General features: G+C 40.5%; 1 pseudogene; it reads left to right on the top strand.

The window, feature by feature from the left end:
- Positions 1-21,861: 21,861 nt before the first annotated feature.
- On the top strand, positions 21,862-23,145 carry LOC149218912 (NDR1/HIN1-like protein 12 pseudogene; annotated as a pseudogene).
- Positions 23,146-23,510: the final 365 nt, after the last annotated feature.

Below are 23,510 nucleotides of genomic sequence, written 5' to 3'. Positions count from 1 at the left end.
TCTCAGTATTTTCAGTTTCCTTAATTGTAGCACAACTTACTATTTTTAGCAGTTTTTTGGGTCCTGAACTTCCGGAGCCGTTTTGAGGCCCTAAACGACGTTTTTTGGGAAATCCACTGCTAGCGATTTTTTTGATAAAAATCGTCTTTTCCGTCGTAGTCCTCGGAGAGATCTTTCCAACGGGCTATCATGCGCGTCAAACGGAGATCATATGCCAAAGTTACGACCCCGGGAAGTTGATGTACCAACTTACCCCCAAACGGGGCCCACAGTTTGGCGTTTCATCTCCTAGGGTTAGGTTTTGGAATGTTAAGGGTTTTCCATTGTTTCTCAACAATAAATAGGCCTTCGAGCCTCATTGTAAGACAGTTCAGAGGCATGTAGCCATCACATCTCTTCTCAGAGATAAGCTACCATCGCCCTAGCTAGTTTATTTCCATTTCTGATTGTAAGCATATTTCAGTATTTCCTATTAATGAAATGAAGTATTATTTCCGCTGCATCTTTGTGTATATGGTTATCTCTGTAATTTGTTGCATTCCTGTTTAAATTCGGATCAATGGTATCAGAGCGGTCTGCTTTTTCTCTGTTTTTCTTTGCATGTCCCCAACAAGGTCGGGATATAAGGAGTTAGGGCTCGAACTGGTTGAACCTTTGCAAGACCAGCCTCGCAAATCCCGACGGCCTCCCATGGCGGACGAGAAGAAAGACGAGGGGGCAGGAGATCCCATCAAAATCTTGCTCGAAGAAGCGCTCGAGCGACAATGGAACGCGATGATGGACAGCTTTGCGCAGATCCTTCAGCGGCTACCCAGAAGCGGCGCATCGGCTTCCAGCAGCTCTTCTGGAAACGCCACACCCTTTAAGGTACAAGTTAATTTTGAAATCCCCATATTCGAGGGTCAGATAGACGCCGATGCCGTAGATAAATGGTTAAATCTGCTAGAGGGTTATTTTTCTGTTCATGAATTTTCGAGTCGCGAAAAGATTGTTTTTGCTCTTCTCAAAGCAGCCCCCCACGTCAAGGACTGGTGGGAAACCTACTGCGAGCAGAAGGATGAAAGTACTGGCTCACTATTTTCAGCCGCACCCACCTGGGATTCGTTCCGGGATGCCATCAAGGAGCAGTACTACCCTGTCGGGAGCTATGAGGATGAATACATAAAGTGGACCACGCTGCGGCAGGGAAGGGACCAAGACGTGCCGGAGTTCACCAATCTTTTCCATACCCTTCGCACAAAGTTGGGTATCAAGGATTCGGAGCAACATTTGATACTCAAATACCGTGGCTGCCTTCACAAGTACATTCAGGAAGAAATACAGTTCCTAAACATCCCCTCGCTCGGCGCAGCATACCGGTATGCCGTCAAGGTCGAGCAGAAGTTTAAACAAAAGAAGCGAGACTTTGGATCTGCGAATCCAAAGCAGGGGAAAGGTGCCCCTAAACCACAGAACAAAGGACAAAGCCAAGGCGGGACAGCCCAAGACAACCAGCCGAAGCTGCAAGCAAAGAATAGCGCCGCGAAGCCGAGAAAGGACACTGGAAAATGGTGCGAGTTCCATAAGAGCTCCACTCACAACACAAGTGAGTGTCGGGCCAAGCAGTCACTGGTGGCTGAGCTAAAGGTTTCAGAATCAGATGCATGTTCCGACTCTGAGTCGGAACCCGATAAGGGGTATGAAAAAGGGAAGCAGATCATTGATGCGGACCCCAACGCCACTGTTGCTACCACAAAGATCCAGAAAAGTGAACCCGAAGATCCAGAGGAGGAGGAGCGTCTCTTTCACTCCCAGATGTGGGTAAAGGGCTCCCCGATACAGTTCATTGTTGATAGCGGGAGTCAAAAGAACCTCATTTCGGCAGAGGTCGTGAAGCGGTTGGGCTTACTGACCACAGCACATCCACAACCATACACCATTGGGTGGCTTCACCAAGGACGAGATCTTCGCGTGAGCCAGTAGTGTCGTCTTCCATACAACATCAAGCCCTTCACGGATGAGGTATTGTGTGACATTGCTCCCCTTGAAGTTTGTGATGTATTACTAGGACAACCATACTTGTGGAAGCGACATGCTGTGTATGAATCAAGGCCCCGTGCTGTTATTATCACATTGGGAAATAAGTTGTTTAGGATACCAGAGGTAGCACCACCTGCCGCCATCTCTTTGATTACTGCAAAACAATGCAGTAAGATCATTTCCAAAACCAGGAAATTTGTTTTCCTGATGATACGCCCTCAAGGGAAGAAGAAGACAGTGGCCGCGGCCTCCAAACGGGGTCCCTCTGCACGGCAGCTGCAGATGGACAAGATTGTGGAGGAGTACAAAGACATCTTCACCTCCCCGGCAGGGGTTCCTCTGCACTGTCAAGTCAAGCACTCCATCGATCTGACCCCAGGTGCGCCGCTACCCAATGGACCAATTTATCGGCGCTCCGTTCTGGAGAACAATGAAATCAAGAGGCAGATTCAGGAGCTCCTGCAGAAAGGTCACATCCGTTCGAGTTCTTCACCCTGTGGGAGCCCGATAGTGTTGGTACAGAAGAAGGATGGGACATGGAGACTCTGTATTGACTATCGGGCGCTGAACAAGATCACTGTCCGTAATAGGTACCCGATCCCGCGAATTGATGACCTCCTAGACCAACTAAAGGGGGCGAAATATTTCAGCAAGATCGATCTGAAGTCAGGATATCACCAGGTACCAATCGAACCCTCAGATGTGTGGAAGACTGCCTTCAAATCCAAGGAGGGCCTCTTCGAATGGTTGGTCATGCCTTTCGGATTGACGAATGCTCCTGCAACCTTTATGAGGCTAATGGATGACATCTTGCGGCCATTCACCAACTCCTTTGTAGTAGTATACTTGGATGACATTCTGATCTTCAGCCAGAGTTGGGAAGAGCACCTCCACCACATCCGACAGGTTCTCCAAACACTGCGGCAACACAAGCTATGTGCCAATTTGGAGAAATGCACTTTTGGCATGACCGAGGTTCAGTATCTGGGATACATCATTGATGAACAGGGGGTGCATGTCGATCCAGCCAAGGTCCAAGTCATTCGGGATTGGCCCTCTCCAACCACTCTAACAGAGCTCCGCAGCTTTCTAGGTCTTGCCAACTTCTACCGCAGGTTTGTGTTGGGGTTTTCTCATATTTCTTGGCCCTTGAGTCAAGTCACCAAGGGCGGGGCGAAAGCAAAATTCTTTTGGTCTGAATCTCAACAGAAGGCATTCAGGGAGTTGAAGGATCGCCTCTGCACGGCACCAGTGCTCGCGTTACCAGATTTACAACAACCATTTGAGGTCGAGACAGATGCCTCTGACTATGCTATTGGGGCAGTCCTTACTCAACATGGACATCCAGTGGCATATCACAGTGAAACACTTTCAGACACAGTCCGGAAGTACCCCACTTATGATAAAGAGATGTATTCCATTGTACAGGCCTGCCGACAATGGAAGCATTACATTTTGGGGAAGGAAACGGTCATCCACACAGACCACTGACCTCTGCAGTTCATACAGACCCAAGGGAAATTGCAGAATGATCGCCATCAGAAGTGGTCTACATACCTGCAACAGTTTCACTTGAATATCAAGTATAAAAAGGGCAGCACCAATAATGTTGCAGATTGCCTCAGTCGACCACCGATCATGGCGCTAACCACCGTGCTCAACTCTTGCGGGCACGAGACTTCTGATTGGCCACTTCTCTACAAAAGCGACCCAGAATTCGGCCACACATACCAGACACTCTTAGAGGGTCGGCAGGTTGCAGATTTTCACCTCCAGGATGCCCTATTATGCCACCTCGGTCACCTTTGTGTTCCTTCAAGCGAGCGTGCCAAGATGATTTGGGAAGCACACTACAGTCGGGCTGCTGGGCATTTCGGGGTTGAGAAAACAGTGGCAGTACTGCAAAACTATTTCTATTGGCCGAATCTTCGACAGGATGTTGGGAAGTACATCTGATCATGTACTGCCTGTGCCATTGCCAAACCGACCATTAAGAAGCAAGGCCTCTATACCCCGTTGCCTACCCCTAGTCGACCTTGGGAATCCATCTCCATGGATTACATGTCAGGCCTTCCTTCCACTAAGCATGGAAATGACTGTGTTTTTGTGGTCGTCGACAGGTTCTCAAAGATGGCCATTATGATGGCCTGCAAGAAGAATATCACAGCAGAAGCCACTGCTAAACTCTTCTTCGAACGAGTGTGGGTGCACTTTGGGATCCCACAGTCTATCATCTCAGATCGGGACAGTCGGTTTCTCAGCACATTTTGGTCCAGTCTCTGGTCAATGCTGGACACCAAACTCACGAAGTCCACAGCCTTCCATACTCAAACTGATGGCCAGACAGAGGTTGTCAATAGGATGATTGTGCACATCCTGCGCATGTATAATTCAAAGCATCCACGCACATGGGACGAGAGCCTCCCCTATGTTCAGCACAGCTACAACCGAGCTCTTCACAGCTCCACTGGCCATAGCCCTTTCCAGGTGGGTTTGGGATTCCAGCCACTATGTCCCATTGATGTGGCCATGCCACTTGCAGCCACTCACATGAATTCAGCTCATGTCCAGTCCGAAACAGATAAGGCCACCAGCTTCATTGAGCGCATCCAACATATTCACCAGCAGGTCCATGACATTCTTGAGAAATCAAATGCCAAGTACAAGCAGCGACATGATCAACATCGGGTGCCACACAAGTTTCAGGTGGGCGAAAAAGTCTGGTTGCATTTGCAAAAGGAACGCCTTACTGGAGCCTATCGGAAATTGAGACCACTCTGATATGGTCCTTACACCATTACTAAGGCTATGGGAGACAATGCATTTGAGCTCAGCATTCCCCCATTCCTTGGCCTGCACCCAGTGTTCAATGTGGACCGCCTTCGGCCATACTTTCCACCATTGCTAGACACATCCGACATTGCAGAACAGCTCAAACCCACAGAATTAAATCCAGATTGCATGGAACAAGCTGCAACTGATCGGATCATGGACACACAGATCAAGAACACTCGCCAACAGAATATCCAACTGTATCGAGTTGTCAAAGCAGGCCAACTCCTTCAGCAGGGCAAGTGGCTCACCAGGGAACAAGTTCAGCAGAAGTTTCCTCATCTCACGGAGGAGCTCAACGCAATGGGGACCATTGCTTCCTAAGGGGGGAGGAATGATCTAGGTGGATATTGGTGGACACCTGCCAAGTCCACCTGGACCCCCACCATTGTCTTTCTCAGTATTTTCAGTTTCCTTAATTGTAGCACAACTTACTATTTTTAGCAGTTTTTCGGGTCCTGAACTTCCGGAGCCGTTTTGAGGCCCTAAACGACGTTTTTTGGGAAATCCACTGCCAGAGATTTTTTTGATAAAAATCATCTTTTCCGTCGTAGTCCTCAGAGAGATCTTTCCAATGGGCTATCATGCGCGTCAAACGGAGATCATATGCCAAAGTTACGACCCCGGGAAGTTGATGTACCAACTTACCCCCAAACGGGGCCCACAGTTTGGCGTTTCATCTCCTAGGGTTAGGTTTTGGAATGTTAAGGGTTTTCCATTGTTTCTCAACAATAAATAGGCCTTCGAGCCTCATTGTAAGACAGTTCAGAGGCATGTAGCCATCACATCTCTTCTCAGAGATAAGCTACCATCGCCCTAGCTAGTTTATTTCCATTTCTGATTGTAAGCATATTTCAGTATTTCCTATTAATGAAATGAAGTATTATTTCCGCTGCATCTTTGTGTATATGGTTATCTCTGTAATTTTTTGCGTTCCTGTTTAAATCCGGATCAGGCTAGTAGGGGTCTAGTCAATGTCTCGAACAAGTATTTTCTTTAGTACTCTCTTTTCCATGTTTTCTTTAGCTACTCGTGCACTGAGAATCTCTGATACGAAGAACCTGGATAAAGAGAAATCCCGTCTCCTTAATGTTTTCGTTAATAATGGTTATAACAAACACCAAGGTTTGAGAGCTTTCCTTAAAGCTAGCAAAGGTCCCAAGATTAAGAAAGACCCTAAAGATCAAATCTCAGGTGTTCATCTCCCTTTTATCCAAGGGACCACTGACAAGATTGCTAGGATCCTTAAGAGGCATAATGTTCCCTCATCTTTTAGACCCCTTAACACCATTCGTAGCTCCCTTAGATTCGCAAAAGACCAGGTTGAGCCCAAGAACATGAAAGGTGTTTATGTTATTCCATGTTCATGTGGGACCCCCTATGTTGGGCAAACTGGGCGCTCTATTAATCAGAAGATTCACGAGCACTTAGCTGACATCAAACATGGAAGGACCTAGTCTTCAACCCTGGCTAAACACACGAAGAATACTAAGCACCATATTTGTCTTGAGGAGGCCCGGTAATTGCCAAAATTGCACATTTTCATGACTGGGAGTTTAGGGAGGCCATAGAAATTGAAAGAAGGCTGAGTAATCTCAACAGGGATGACGGATGGAAGATCAACAGTTGTTGGATCCTTGCCCTTTCCTCCTAGGTCACCCCCTTGCTTCTCTCTTGTTTTGATTTCTTCATTGGATTTTTCCCTCATCTTTTAGTTTGTTGTTTCCCTTTTTTTCTTCTTCTGTTATATATATATAATCTTTATTTATATAAAATATTTATTTTTATTTATTTATTTATTTTATTCAATAATTTGATAATTTTATTAATATTTTATTCACATTTAGTTATCCTATATTAATATTATTTTCAAATTAATTACCTTATATTTTAGTGAAAATAAGATTCTTTTGGTATTAGGTTATTAGTCTTATATTAAAATTTATTTATTTATTTAGGTTTACTATATTATTATATTTTTTTTAATAAATAATATTTTATGCATAAACTTAACTAAAATAAATTATAAATGTATAAAATAAGTAATTGATTGATTAATATCCGTTAGCTTTAATTCCTATTTATCCCATTATTAGATTAAAAAACATATAAATTTCATAATTGAATTATCTATTTATTATAAATAGCTACATATAATATAATTAACATAATTTCATTTATTTTTATTTATCTTTTAGTTAGAAGAAAGTTCTCCATATTTAGTTAAATATTAAACTTATTAGTCAACTATATAACTAACTAAGTTATCTAATTTATAATAATTCTTATAGTTTATATAATATAGACTATATTAATTTTTAGTTTTAATTAAATAGACCTAACAACTAACTAATTTATTAAGTAATTTATTAATTAATTTATTAACCATTAAATTTCCTGTCCCTATCTCTTGGTCAAGTCAATTATAGTTGTTGCCCAGTCCATTGTAACCAATTCCTTGGTCAATAGTAGCTGTTTTTTCTAGCCGTTGTTTGATCTGCTCTCCCTATTTAACATGTAGCCACGATCTGGTTATTCATCTTGTCCTGACGATGAACCACACTTGTTGGTTCGAAACACGTCGAAAAATGAATTTCGATGTGATTTCGGCCGAAAATTCTCTTCAATAAGCATTTCCATGTTATTTTATTGATCTGAAGAGATGGTTCAATTCTGGGCAGTGACCTAGGCTCTGGGCATGAAAAAATGGCTAAAATCGCAAATTCGTTGGCATAGCACTCACTGTTTTGGTCTCTAGTCATGGGCAGACAAGTCTGTGAGAGCGAATTTGGGTTGTTGGTCACACTCATGCCTATAGCATGGGAGCGACTGAGCCTTAAATTGTCTAAAATCTCAGTGGGGCCCCAAGGCAAGTTGTTTAAAGTATTGGATTGGTTCCTGAGGGTCCTGTAGCTGATAATTAATGTATGTATTGTGTGTTTCTGTCGGTTCCACTTCCTTAACGTGACTTAGGAGGTCGAATCATATCATAGTGGCCTCTAGTCACATGTTTACCCTGGTTGGCCAGTTGCTTGGGTAGATGTGGGAGGAGTGTGCTACACATGTTGAACAATAGTATGTGTTAAGAATGTCATAGTAATAGTGGTTTACATGCTATCTCTAACCCAAGGTAGATGAGTGAGAAGGGGGTAGGTAATTTCCAAAGAGTAGGCATCTCTCTCAGTGGGTTATGACTCGGTAGTTGCTCAATTCTTAATAAAGCCAAGACCAACCCCTTGCATCTCCCTTGTCAGAATAATCAACATGTAGACACATAGTGAAGATGGCTCATAGTTTTCAAAGAAAATGCAAGGGAACCCCCCTACTATTGTAGGGGACTTTGTCAAATACCATAAACCATTGATCCATCCAATTATATCTCCATGTTGAGAATATGCACTAGTCTATACAAAGACGTCTCTTTCTCAAATTAGGTGGTTGGTTAATTATAGGGTTAATGAACAATTGAACAATACTCTCTTTGCTTATATTCAATTTTTTAATCTCTTCCTTGGGAATGCTAGTTGAGTAGTACTTTCTCATCCTAGTACTATATTTAGATACATTAGATAGTTTTCCATAGAGATGAATAATGAAAGCGACAATGGTATCAAGTGGCCAACGAAATACCAGATCACTCTCTTGCATTCCTAAGTTCTCCAATTTGGTTTTTAATTTCATTTATACATTGATTAATTTCATTGTATGGTCTTACCATGGGGGGAGTTAATACTTGGGTTTTCATCAATATTTTGCAATATCTACAATTAAACAATGATAAAAAAAATTCTTCAAAATATGTAGGTTTCTCAAAGTAAAAATTATAACAATGACATTTAAAATCAAATATACCTAGAAATGAGACATTCTCTTGGTGAAATATTGAGTGTCAATGATGCCAATATTTGACCTTGCTTTTCCCTCACCAATTTTAGGCCTAGATGAATGAAGCACACTCATATTGGTGGAGGAAAAATCGCAATAGGTTGGTGAGAAAATGAAGAAAAAGGGATTGTGTTTCTTTTAGTATTTTCTATAATAGATATGCACATGTGCTTCTAATAATAGTGTGTGTATTTAATGCATGGATGTCATTTTTAATTAAGAAAAAATTAGATGTACGGTCTTATGGAGTAGCTTGATGGGGACCGGGGCCATTTAAATGAAAATGTGTATACTTTGCTAAAGTTCACACACTTTCCTAAAAATAACAATGAGTGCATGTCCTATTGCAATGAAAAAGGGAACCTTCTTTATACACCCACCTTAAGATTTTTTCAATTGATATTTTCTTCTTAGATCTAGGGAAATCAATGATTGGTTAGGATTATTTGGGCAAGACCCAAGTTCAAACTCTTGGCTAGGTAAAATAGTGTGCAAGCCACACCTAACAGGAAACTCACGATTCAATGTAAGGCCAACGCATCCCAAAAAATGACATGTGACATCCTTATCCTTAGGGGCACCTACCTTCCAACCAAGCCACAAAAGGCCACATGTCCATGATAAGGATTGAATCTAAAAGGGAACGAACTTAATTCCTCCTTGCTACCACCCAACTACTACCTATGGATTTCTTAATAAGTATATTTTAATTCCTATTTGGAATTAAAGTAAGAGCATACTTAATTCCTAGACAAGGACTTGCAAGTGTGGATCTTGACTACCATCTTTATTAAAATTAGTTCCCATTACTTTGCAAGCAGAAGCTTGACATTATACCTTACATTTGTGGTAGTAACGATTGACACATTTGAAAGATGTCCCCACTAGGAGGTTCATCGGTTAGAGTCTTCAAAGATATATGTGTAAGCTTAACCGATAATGGAGTTCAATACATTATGATGCTATGACATTGCTAAAAAGAAAATTGAATTAATGAGTAATCTTTGACTACCTAAATGAAGCATCATTGAAACTTTGGAGAAATTAGCAATGTAATAAAGAAGTGTTGAGATAACTTGAGAAGATTGTTACACCTAAATTTCCCATAACATTAGTGTAACACGTAGAATCTTGAATCATATTAGTTTTGTACCAAATCTCTCTCAACATATGATATGGGCTAATCGCATTATAGATACATTGACCAATATAACCCATAAGAAATAATTGTTGCAATAAACCAAGAAAAAAATAACAAATAAAAATATATACATCCCTAATTATATGTAAACCTTTTTTAAAAAAAAAAAAAATAAGCCTCATATAACTAAAACATTTTTTTTACCCACTCATATTTTCTTTAATAATCATTTTAATTTACACTAATAATAATTATAAATTATTTATAAACCATTTACCCATAAAATTCGGATCTATCCGAAAATACAAAAGCATTAACATTATAGAGGTGAGTCTCCACACACAATATCATATGATAACGAAATCAAAATAAAGATCCACAATGTCTCCACGCTTTGTCAAACTATGAGAGAGTGCAATCATTTTATTAGTCCTAGGAAACTTCATTAGAGTTTCCGTGTTAATCCTTCACACAAGTTTTATTTGTGCATCCATAGCTGCCCTACCCGCAAGTGTCGTGATCGGACGATGTTAAAGGACGAAGAATTCGTGAAATTGAAATTGGAATGTGCATAAATTTATTCAGTCAAAATTCAAATTAGTGGTGGTTGGTATGTGTCTAAAATTTATTCAGTGAAAATTCAAACTAGTGGTTGTTGGTATGTGCCTGAATTTGCGGACATTTTTTAATGTGGATTATTGTATATTATGTGATATATGAGATTAGGGAACTTCAGGGATCGAAGTAAATAATAATGTTATAAGACAGAGATGTCATAACATGAAATTCTTACTATTCAGAGGAGTCAAGGTAAATAATAGTGTTACTAGACAAAAATGTCATAAGATGAGATTAGAACGGGAGTATTATAAGATGAGAGTTGATATTGATTTTTTATTTAGAAAATATTTTATTTTTATTTTAAGACACTTACATATCGCCTTCACACTCATAGATCCATCTTAAGTCTGGATCTAACATGATCCGAAAGGGATCAAATTTTTTCACGTGCAAACTTCTTTAGAGTGCAAAATACAATATTTAATTTTATATTATTTAAATTGCATTTTTGAATGCTATATAAAATATATATATATATGACCAAATAAATATTTTAACCATAAAAAACTTATTTTTCATCATACATACATAATTTTTTTAAATAATATATACTATATACATAATTGACATTAAAAAATTTTACCTAACATATACAAAAGACATTTTATCAACCTAAATTAGTCTTAAATAGTTTATTTAAATCTCCTATTGAAATATTTTTTCATCATATATACATAATTTGTTTTAAATGATATATAATATATACTTAATTGACATTAAAATATTTTACATAACATATACAACGAGATATTTTATCAGCTTAAATTAGTCTTAAATAGTTTATTTAAATTTCCTATTGAAATATTTTGTAGAAGTATAAAGTTTAAACATCTCACTCACATTTTTTTTAGTTCTAATTATTTTACAGTATATTCATTTTTGTTTTAATATAACCATATTATTTTTCTATTTAGAACACATGTCAACTCAACCGACGAATAGATAAACAAATTTACACGTCCCGTCATACTTGATTGTAGAATAAACTTTTAAGCACAATAAAATTCTAATGTGAAGAGAAAGACAACTTACCCTCCCACTTAGGTAGGAAGATTATTTAACTGATTTAATATTATTTTATGACATTTTTGAGGGATACTCGCCATTAAAAATTGAGAAACTGGAATACGTATGAAGTGGAATTTGAAGGGTTAAAAAAAATAAAAAATTTAGACATTTTTTTCCGAATAAAAAGATTTCTTAAATTATTTTTTAAAATTTGCGAAAGTGAATGCGTATGAATTGAAATTTGAAGCGTCAAACAATCGAAATTTCTTCGATATTTCCAGATAAAAGAATTCCACAATTTCTTTCGTATTCTTGAATCCCTTTTTTCTCCTTAAATTTTTCCGAATTCCCCTTCAGAATTTGCAAGTATGAATGCATTTTTTTCAGAGAGAAAAACGATATGTATTATATTAAGGAAATATAAATATCAGATACATGAATTTTCGGTATGACATCCATTAAGGATCAGCATCATTGTTTTTGAATCCCAGCAGGTTTGGATCTGTAATAAAAAAGACTGTTCAGATAGAAGCAAAAATGAAATGCTGTATGGAGACTCGTATATAGAGCTCGTAGATTTTACATAATGGTGAGAAAAAGCTTTTTATGTGAGCCCGCCTAGTCCTGTGGGGGCATGAGCGCCGATATAGTAGTCAGGATAGAAGATAAAGGCAGAGAGCAGCCTTGAAAAATTCTGTCATTGCGCCATTTCCAAAGGTGCCAGCATGTGAGGATGAGGAGAGCATGCCCGGAAGGACATTGTGAGCTCCACCAAACAAATGCGTCCTGCACAGAAGCAAAGGATCGGTGATGGAAACCATAAGAGAGCGAGAGATCATACCATATTACAGAGGAGGCAGGGCAGTCAAAGAACATATGGTAATTTGATTCTGGCGCAGCTGAGCAAAACTGGCAAGCGCTGGGGCCCTGCCAACCTTTTTTTTGTAAGACCTCCCAGGTGAGGTTCTTATTTGAGAAGAGGAGCCATGAGAAAAGGATGGATTTGAGGGGGCAGTGGGCTTTCCAGAGCTTAACGGGGAAGGTAGGGGAGGGGAGCGGGGATGGAGGAGATAGGGCAGTGTAGAGGCTTTTGACGGTGATGGGGCGGATCGAATTGCCAATGGACCAAGTGAGTGCATCCCTCGTCCCAATCTGAGAAAAAGCACTGTGAGTGAAACGATTGGTGAAGGAGAGCCAGTGGGAGCGAAGGCGGGGAGGCAAGGCCAATTGGAGGTCAGTTTTCCAGATAGGCTCCTGGGAGGACCATGCATGAATAAGCTTATCCCAGGTGATATGGCCCCTTGCTTGGAAGAAGGAGAGAAGGGGCGGAGGGATCATGGATTCCAGGTTATGGAGGGTGGGATCAATACCAATATAGACATTAGAACCAGAAAAGATAGTCCATTTAAGATGCAGCATAAAAAAAGGATGAAGTTTTCTGAAGCAGGTCCAAATGGGGGAACCCGTTCGGATACCGAGAGATGCCTTTCTGAACCAGTACTCAATGGATTTGCCTTTTAGATACTTTTGGTTGACAAGAGTACTCCATGGGCTGGATCCAAAGATGGCTCTGTGCAGCGATTTGCAGATGAGAGCGAGACCAAAGAATTTCATATTTAGAAGCCCCCAACCTCCCGCCTTTTTTGGCCTAGAAATAGAGTCCATGTTAGCAAGGTGAAATTTCGATTGGAATGAACGGCCACCCCACATAAAGTTTGCAGCGATTGATTTCATTTTCCTAGAGACTGAAGCTGGAAGAAGAAAGAGATGTCCCCAGTATACCGCGAGCTGGGTGAGAACAGATTGAACCAAAATGAACCTGCCCGCAAGTGATAGAAGTCGCATTTCCCAACCTGCAATTTTGTTGTAGAAGCGATCCAGCAACCATTGCCAGTCATGACTGCGGTATCCTCTTGCTTTCAATCGAAAACCCAGATATGTGAACCCGTCTTTTATCAAGCCAAGTTTGATACCGAAGCGGTCAGCAATCCATAGAGCCAGATCAGGGCTGGTATCGTTATGATAAAGCACTGATTTAGCCTTGTTTATATTGAGACCTGTAGCAGAATGAAATTTTTGTAGAATCACAAAAAGAGAGACCCAAGTAGACTTGCATAGCATTGCAAAAATGAGGATGTCATCGACGAAAAGATTGTGAGAGAGAGAGATCTCCCGACACATCTTGACTGGTCTGCACCTGCCATCTCGAACAGCAAGATTGATATGGGAGCTAAGTGTATTCATTACCAGAATAAAGAGGATGGGGGAGAGGGGGCATCCCTGGCGGAGCCCCCTCTCTGCACGAAAGAAGGAAGACGGAATGCCATTGATGATGACAGAGAAGGATACACTTTCGACGCATGCCATAATCCAACTAATAGCGCGGGGACTTAAGCCAATTTTTGCTAGGAGGATTCTGAGGAAGCTCCAGTCAACACAGTCGAATGCCTTTTGAAGATCGATCTTGAGAGCAGCAGCATCGATATTTTTAGAGGAGATAGAGAAGAGGCATTCCTGGGCCATGGCGACTGCATCCAGAATGAGCCTGTCTTTAAGGAACGCATGTTGATCATTTGTAATAAAGGAGCCGAGAACCTTTTTCAATCTTTCAGCAATTATTTTAGAAATAATTTTGTACAGCGAGTTGCATAGAGCGATCGGCCTGTAGTCCCCCATGGATAAAGACTTGTCTTTCTTGGGAATAAGCGCTATGAAGGAAGCCGATAGGGCACTGTTTATGTTCCCCGAAACACGGGAGGCGTCCACCATGTCCAGCAAGTCCTTTTTGAATAGGTCATAGAAGTGAGTGAAAAATTCTATCGGCCATCCGTCTGGCCCAGGGCTTTTGTCCTTCTTGAAGCTCTTGATCGTCTCTGAAAGCTCCCCTTCCGTAATGGGCCTCATGAAAACTTCGTTGGCGGCATCATCAAACATCATAGGAAGTTGTTCGACCGCCCAAAACATGTCGTTTAGATCACTGTTCCGCCTCTTATATTGCTCTTTGAAAAACCTTGTAGCTTCGGCAGAAATGTCCTGCTGGGAGGATAGGAGAGTACCTTCCCCATTTACAATTTGCCATATAGAGTTCTTTGTTCTTCGAGCATTTGCAAAATTGTGGAAAAACCGAGTGTTGCGATCTCCCTCCCTGAGCCACGTGGCGCGGCTTTTTAACTTCCAGGTTACTTCCTCTTTTTGCAGAAGATCATTTTTTTTCCTTTCCAAAGATCTGAGAAGGACTTTTTTGTCCAGCGACATGCCACAGGAGGGAATAGAGGAGGAGAGCCGGTCTATCTCCTGTTTAATGTCGAGAAGATCCTGTTGATCCTTCTTTTTTTGATTAATCTGCCACGATTTCGCATGATCCTTCAGCATATGAATTTTGTCTCTAAAAGTAAGAAGGAAGGCATCCTCGGATTGGAGAATGTTAGACCAACATGTTCTGATGAAGTCGTTGAAGGCTTGATCTTGAAGGTGAATTCTATTTAATTTGAAGGAATATCCCATCCGGCAGGTCGAAGACGTCCATGACAGAAAGATGGGAACGTGGTCGGAGGTAAGGCCAGCTCCAGTTTTTGCATTTGGCATGCCCCACAAATCAATAATGCTGGACTTTAAGAGAAATCGGTCGATTCTCTTTGCTATAAAGGCGGAGCCCATTCTGCCGTTGTTCCACGTCGGGGCCATTCTGTCAGGAATAATGTCGACTATATCCCTCCTTAAAAGCTCCCTTCTCATTTTATGTGCGAGGCCGTCCACAGCTCTGCCTTGACCCCAGCATTCGTCTGGATTAAGGGTCAAATTAAGATCGCCTGCAATTAACAAAAATTTTATGTCTAGTATGTCAGAATTAAACAAAGAATTCCAAAAAGGGAGTCTGTTCCTGCATGGAGCGTAGATGTTCAAGAGATTGAGAATCTGAGATCTGCCTCTTATATGAGCAGAGATAAGAATTCCAGCACAACACTTGTATGCCCTTGCATTGACCAGAAGCGGATCCCACATGGCCACAAGACCTCCCGACAGGCCATCTGCATTGGTGGCGACCATGTGCCATTTGGGGAACATTCTCCGGAAATAAAGCAGAGAGACCGTGCTGGAGTGCATTGTCTCCTGGATGAAGATGATGAGGGGTCGAGCTGAAACAAGAGAATCCTTGAGTGCCTGGAATTTAGGGGCAGCACCCAGGCCCCTGATGTTGTAAGAGACCAGAAAGGTCATTTGGATGACTGTCCAGCCGTGCATGCTCTAAGGGGCTGTGGATCAGCAGATTCCATGATGGGAACTTCGACCAGAGGAAGATTTAACACACCCAGTGCAGAGGCAATCGTCCTGCCTCGGAAATGACGGCTGTCTCCTCTTTTTTTTTCCTAACAGTGATGTTTTTGGCAGAGTTTGGGCTGATGGAAGGGAAAGACGGCCGATGGATGGTCAGCGGCTCGAGAATCGGTGGATTGCACTGAAGAAGACGGTCTATGTCACTGTCATAGGTGTTTGATGGAGAGCCTGTAGGAGAGTTGCAGGGGGTCGGAGTCGGCCGAGGCTCATTTTCAGCAGGGGGCGAATGGGTTGGGGAGGGCGGGGATGATGAAATAAGGATGGGATGGGATCCCACTACAAAATCCGCTTTGCTCATTGCAGGGGGGGAGGGGACGGCAGGCTCCTCAAACTGTTGTGGGACTGGCTGACTAGAGAAATCTGCAGCGTCTTTTAGCTCGGACGAAAAAGGGGGGCACTTGAAATCAGCTAAGTTTGGGGATTCCGGCCTGTCCTGAATAGTCTCCTGAGTGCTTAGAAGCTCTGAAGATTTGAAGGAGAAATGAGTTCCTGATGCACTGACATCCTCAGAATGAGTTTCTGAGCCCGTTTGCCTCGGCCTTTGAGAAGGGAAGGAGAAAGGCTTGCGGCGGCGGTATTTACAATCTCTGATGAGATGTCCCGTTCTGTGGCAGGAGGAGCACCGGAACGGGATCCCCCAAAAATCAAGCCGCTGATTAATCTTTTGACCATCCCAGGAGAGATCGATCTGGTCAGGGTAGCAGCCCTTGTAAGGCTTCTCTATGAGAATCCATGCGATTCTTTTATCCCTCTCGCCCCTGACCCATGGGTCCACGTAAACAAACTTTCCGATAGCATTTCCAATTAAGGCCATGATCTCCGGCGTCCAGAGCTCGAGCGGGAGATTAGGTAGCTTTACCCAGATCATACTGTGGGAGGGAGTGTTTTTGAGAGGGTCAAAGCCGAGAAACCACCTTGACAGAGACAAAAAACTTCTCCCCGAGACCCAAGGTTTGCTGAGAACGAGATCCAGATCAGACTCCTTTTGGAAATGGAACGAGAACCAATCCTTCATTAGTCGTGAGATGATTGGGGAATACCCAATTATTGGGGACCAATATTTTGAGATCCACTGCCGCATATGGTCCTCGTTCATTTCTGGGAAATACCATTTTCCCACCAAAGCATATTTCTGAAGACTATGGATTCGCTCAGAGAGGGATGTACCAGAGATCGACACTGCCTTTGGGGGGGGAGCCGTTTTCACCGGGGCATTTTGCTTGAGACGTGTGCGATCCTGACTATGGAGACCCTTTGAAAGAAGAGGACCCTTTTTATGTTGTTGATTGGCAGAATACCCGTTGAGAGGGGGGTCCCGCAGCCCAGCAGGGAGCATTGTTGACAGCGAGGCATGCCAACTGGGATTCCGGTTGCCTGTTACCCGAGCTGATTCGGACTCAATGGCGGCAGCAAATAAAGCTTTGGTGGCAGGGGAGTCGCTGTCTTCTGCCATCCCCGACAGAGGAGAAATCCAAAAAAGGAGATCCCTCGTACTAATTTGTACCAAAAGATGATCCCAAGAAAGAAAGCCTGCAGAGAATGTAACCTGGAGATAAAGATTTCTGAGGGGAAAAGCTATGGGAAGGACGGGATTAGATCATTCTCGAGGGTATCTGGCAAGCATGTCAGACGTTCACTTAAGATGAGCCCTGCTGGACAGGAAAATGAAGACTCTAGAAGTGTACAGCAAGAGGACCGATGACGATGGCCGGCCTCCAAAAGACCATGATCGAGAAAAAAAGGAGGGAGGGGCATTAATTGGCCTGGATAAGAAATCTGATTTTGATCAGGGAGACATCAAGAGTCATCGGAAAAGGTTTGAATATGGAAAAAAATGGGGTGGTTGCCGGAAAAAGGATTTGAAAATTACCGGAGGTCTGTGGAGTCAGGGATTCTATTGCATTTCAGACCATTTGTTGCAGTCAAAACAGTAGCAAAAAGCCTGAAAGACGCACCACCACTTCCCTATACGAAAGCGGATGTCTTTGCAAGGACTGTCAATGTAGAATGAGGATTTTAGCCTGATTAGGAAAGCTATCAACATCCCTGAGGCACAAAATAGACAGGAGGTCTAGACAGACCGCTACCTTCCTAAACAGTCGAGAGAAGGAAGAGAACACCACTATCGATTTGAATTAAACGATAGACCAACAGCCAGCAAGAGTATGTAATAGATCACACAGTTACAGCATGTAGAGGATTATACTATTACACAGAAAGATGTGTAGTAAAATAACGGAAAATAGTGGATCGTAAAATGTCCATAATCTATCAGCATGCTAAATAGAAAAACTGACAAAAACACTCAAAAAGAGAGGATAAAACCTTAACTGACCTGTGAACGGAGACGCGCAAAACGCCAACGACGGAGAGCCGGGAGCCAGTGAAGGAGTAAGGACCGCCAGCCCGGCGGGCTGGAGGAGGAAAACCCTTGATAGCTGAAGAGAGGAAGGTTATATAGCAGAGAGGGAGAAGCTGCTAAGCAACATGTGTCCGGGAGACTTGCATGTCGGGAAAGCAAGTGAGGAGCCACGTTCCGTGATGCTACGAGAATGCTACGTGGGGATATTGAGATCTCCTGGACATGCAGCAGGTGTGGGTGGCATACCAAAAAGAGCTAGTGGCCTTGAAGGATTTCGATGAATGGCTGCATGTTATTCGGAAGCTCCAAAGGCGAGGGATGCAAGAGTGTGATTGGTCGGCCGCCTAGAAGGATGCAGTGTGAGGTACCGGTTGGTAGGAGGATAACTGGTTGCTGGAGAGAAGCTCATGAACATTCATGGCGTCCCTGATTGGCCGCTCCGTCTTGACGCGCGCTCCTTTCGAACCGCCAAACGACCAAAATTTCTACAGTACCTGCAGAAAAAAGAATTCCACAAAGAAACGAGCAGTTTTTGTTCCTGGAATAACCAAATACGTACCTTTCCTCTATGTAGCTGCACACTTTTCTCCTTCTTTACGCCCAGTCTTGAAGGCAGAGCAATAATTTTATCCTTAGGGGCACCTACCTTCCAACCAAGCCACAAAAGGCCACATGTCCATGATAAGGATTGAATCTAAAAGGGAATGAACTTAATTCTTCCTTGCTACCACCCAACTACTACCTATGGATTGCTTATAAGTATATTTTAATTCCTATCGGGAAGTAAAGTAAGAGCATACTTAATTCTTAGATAAGGACTTGTAAGTGTGGATCTTGACTACCATCTTTATTAAAATTAGTTCCACATTATATCTTACATTTGTGGTAGTAACAATTGGCACATTTGAAAGATGTCCCCACTAGGAGGTTCATCGGTTAGAATCTTCAAAGATATATGTGTAAGCTTAACCGATAATGGAGTTCAATACACTATGATGCTATGACATTGCTAAAAAGAAAATTGAATTAATGAGTAATCTTTGGCTACCTAAATGAAGCATCATTGAAACTTTGGAGAAATTAGCAATGTAATAAAGAAGTGTTGAGATAACTTGAAATTGTTGCACCTAAATTTCCCATAACATAAGTGTAGCAAATAAAATCTTAAATCATATTGGTTTTATACCATATATCTCTCAACATATAATATGGGCTAGTCACATTAAAGGTGCATAGACCAACATGACCCATAAAATGTAATTGTTGTGATAAACCAAGAACAAAAAAAATAACAAATATAAATATATATTCCCCTAATTATATATAAACCTAGGAAAAAAACCTAAAAAAAAAAAATATGCCTCATATAACTAAAACATCTTTCTCTTTTACCTAATAATATATTTTCTTCAATAATCATTTTAATTTACAATAATAATAATTATAAATTATTTATAAACAATTTACCCTTCGGACCTATCCGAAAATACAAAAACATTAACCTTATTAAGGTAAGTCTCCACACATAGAATATCATATGATAACTAAATCAAAATAAGGACCCATAATGCCTCCACGCTTGGTCAAACTACAAGAGAAAGTGCAATCATTTTATTATTCCTAGGAAACTTCATTAGAGTTTCAGTGTTAATCCTTGTGACACAGTTTTATTTGTACATCCATAGCTGCCCTACCCGCAAGTGTCGTGATCTGACGATGTTAAAGGACGAAAGTATTCGTGAAACTGAAATTGAAATTGAAATTAGGATGTGATTAGAATTATTCAGTAAAAATTCAAACTAGTGGTTGTTGGGATGTGCCTAAAATTTATTAACTAGAAATTCAAACTTGTGGTTGTTGGGATGTGCCGGAATTTGCGAACATTTTTTTAATGTGGATTACTGCATCAATTTTAGCTTATGTGATATATGAGATTATGGAATTTTAAGAATCAAAGTAAATAATAATGTTATAAAATAAAGATGTCATAATATGAGGTTTTAATAATGTTATAAAATAAAGATGTCATAATATGAGGTTTTTACTATTTAGACTAGTCTAAGTTAAATAATATAATAGTGTTACTAGACATAAATGTCATAACATGACATTCAATAGGAGCGTTGCGAGTAGAGATATCATAACATGAGATTTGAGATTAGAACAGGAGTATTATAAGACGAAATTGAATTTTGAGAAAAAGACAAAATATCATCCTTACTCCACAACTTACACTGAAAGATATATGAAGTTTTAAATGTGTTAAAATATTTTTATGTACATATTTTTTACTCCTAATTACTTTACATGAAATTATAGGTTATATAGACAACTAATTATTATAGTCAATAGAGAATATTTTATTTTTATTTTAAAACACTTATATATGGCTTTCACACTCGGTTGTACCAGAGTAAATCCATCTTAAATTTGGATCTAACATGAGCGGAAAAGGATCAACTTTCTTCACGTGCAAACTTCTTTAGAGTGCAAAATACAATATTTAATTTTTCATTGTTTAAATTACATTTTTGAATGCTATACAGAGTATATATATGACCAAATAAATATTTTAACCATAAAAACTTATTTTGTGTCATGTATACATAATTTTTTTAAATGATATATAATATATACATAATTGACATTAAAATATTTTACATAACATATACAAAAGACATTTTATCAACCTAAATTTGTTTTAAATAGTTTATTTAAATCTCCTAGTCAAATATGTTTTCATCATATATATACATTAAAAAAAAAAAAATGATATATAATATATACATAATTGACATTACAATATTTTACATAACATATGCAAAGAGACATTTTATCACTGTAAATTAGCCTTAAATAGTTTATTTAAATTTCCTATTGAAATATTATTGAAAAGTATAAAGTTTAAACATCTCAAGTACATATTTTTTTAGTTCTAATTATTTTACAGTATATTCATTTTTGTTTTATTATAACCATATTATTTTTCTATTTGAAACACATGTCAACTCAATAAACTGATAAATAGACAAATTTACACATCCCCTTATACTAGATTGTAAAATAAACTTCCAAGCTCAATAAAATTCCAATGTGAAAAAAAACCAACTTACATAGAAAGATTATTTGAAAAAAAACCAACTTACATATCAAGATTATTCTACTGATTTAATATTATTTTATGACATTTTTGAGGGACACTTGCCATTAAAAATTGAGAAACTGGAATACGTAAGTGGAATTTGAAGGGTCAAACAAAAAAAAAATTCGACCTTTTTTTCCAAATAAAAAGATTTCTTAAATTATTTTTTAAAATTTGCGAAAGTGAATGCATATGAACTAAAGTGAATGCATATGAACTGAAATTTGGAGCGTCAAACAATCTTCGATATTTCCGGATAAAAGAATTCCACAATTTCTTTCGTATTCCTGAATCCCTTTTTTCTCCTTAAATTTTTCCGAACTCCTTTTCAGAATTTGCAAGTATGAATGCATGTAAACTGAAATTTGAAGGGTCAAACGACCAAAATTTGTACAGTACTTGGAGAAAAAAGAATTCCACTTCTGTACGCCCAGTCTTGAAGGCAGAGCAATAATTCTGCTGTATACTTTTCTGGCAGCAATGCACGTTCCTAGCCGGTTCGAGTACACCTGCCTAGGATTTTCTTTGTAAGCGCACTGAAGCTTCTCGTAGCCTGTGTTCAATCCGTCCTTTAAGAGCCTGTCTTTCCTGTGTTTCCTCAAACTCAATATTCTTATCTCCGGATTGACGCCAAGCGTCAGAAGTGGTAACGCTCTGAGCATTACAGTGCTCATGTCAGCCAAGGGATGTGTGACTCGCAACGATTGCGGCCGCCATGGCCACTGGTGGGAAGAGATGCCCTACAGAAGATTCCTGCAGGCTCTGTTGGCGTTGCTCTTCATCGTGCTGTTCGTGATCCTCGTCATCTTCTTAGCGCTGCATCCGCACAAGCCACGGTTCTACCTGCAGAACGCTACGGTCAGCGTGCTGAATGTGAGCGACGGATTGCTCACTTCCAGCCTGCAGTTCACCGTGGTGTCGCGCAACCCGAATGACAGGATCGGTGTCATCTACGACAGCCTGAGCACCTACGCCTCGTATCTGGATCAGCAGATCACGGCCGAGTTCCCGTTGCCCCCTTTCTACCAGGACCCCAAGGATATCAGCGTCTTGGCTCCCATTTTATCTGGGAATTCCGTTCCCTTGGCTCCCGTCGTCTCTGAGCAGCTGAATTACGAGCGCCTGAAAGGGTCGTTGAGCTTGAGTCTGAGAATGAACGGAAGGGTCCGCTGGAAGGTGGGCAGCTGGAGATCCGGGCATTATCATTTGTATGTCAATTGCGAAGCCATCGTGTGGCTGAGCAATAACGGCATTGGAGGCCAAGTTCCTCTGCAACCCATCACCCCATGCCATGTGGAGGTCTAGGTTTCAGTTAGGAGATTTTGTAATCTGAGTTGCATGGTAATTTAATTCCCCCTGGTATTCATAGTCAGTCTGCTTCTGGTTTTATTTGAATAATTCCTTCCCCATTCGACTGCCCTGTTGCTTGTGTGAGGCTCTGGATCTGGTGCGCGGGAATGTTGTCCTGATACTGAGCCCCTAAAATCGGTAAATAAATTCATAAATCCGAGTATTTTAGTCCCACATTGCGATGGGAGAGATTTATATGTATAAGTTTTCCTCTAAGACATGCCGTTTGTCCGGTTGTTTGTGTGAGGCTCTGGATCTGGTGCGCGCGAATGTTGTACTGACACTGAGCCCCTGAAATCGGTAAATAAATTCGTAAATCCGAGTATTTTAGTCCCACATTGCGATGGGAGGGACCTTTGTCTGTATAGGTTTTCCTCTAAAACAGGACCTTTGTCTGTATAAGTTTTCCTCTAAAACATGCCCTTATGTTAGGGATGGCATTTTTAATAATAGCTTTTATTACTGTGGGCAAGTTATGCTATGGATTCATAAATGATATATAAATATGTGGGGTAGTATATGTCTATGGCTAGATTATATATTTATTTGTTTATTTTATGTGTTTATGAATTTATAGGTAAGTAAATATAAATTGATAGAATATGGATTTAGAGTATAGCAAAAGTAAATATAAATTGATAGAATATGGATTTAGAGTATAGCAAATATAAATTGATAGCATAACAAATAAAGCTAGTTTGTGCCTTATTTTACTCAGCTAGTTTGTGCCTTATTTTACTCATCATTATTTATAGATCAATAGCATAGCAAATAATATTATTTTATTAGTTTGTGCCGTGTTTATGATATGAATG

Source organism: Pinus tabuliformis, chromosome Q (assembly GCF_031772625.1).
Source record: "Pinus tabuliformis cultivar Carrire ecotype Pingquan chromosome Q, CPIR1, whole genome shotgun sequence".
NCBI classification, from domain to species: domain Eukaryota; kingdom Viridiplantae; phylum Streptophyta; class Pinopsida; order Pinales; family Pinaceae; genus Pinus; species Pinus tabuliformis.
The sequence above is the reverse complement of the archived record's forward strand: the minus strand, read 5'-3'. Positions and strand labels throughout refer to the sequence as shown.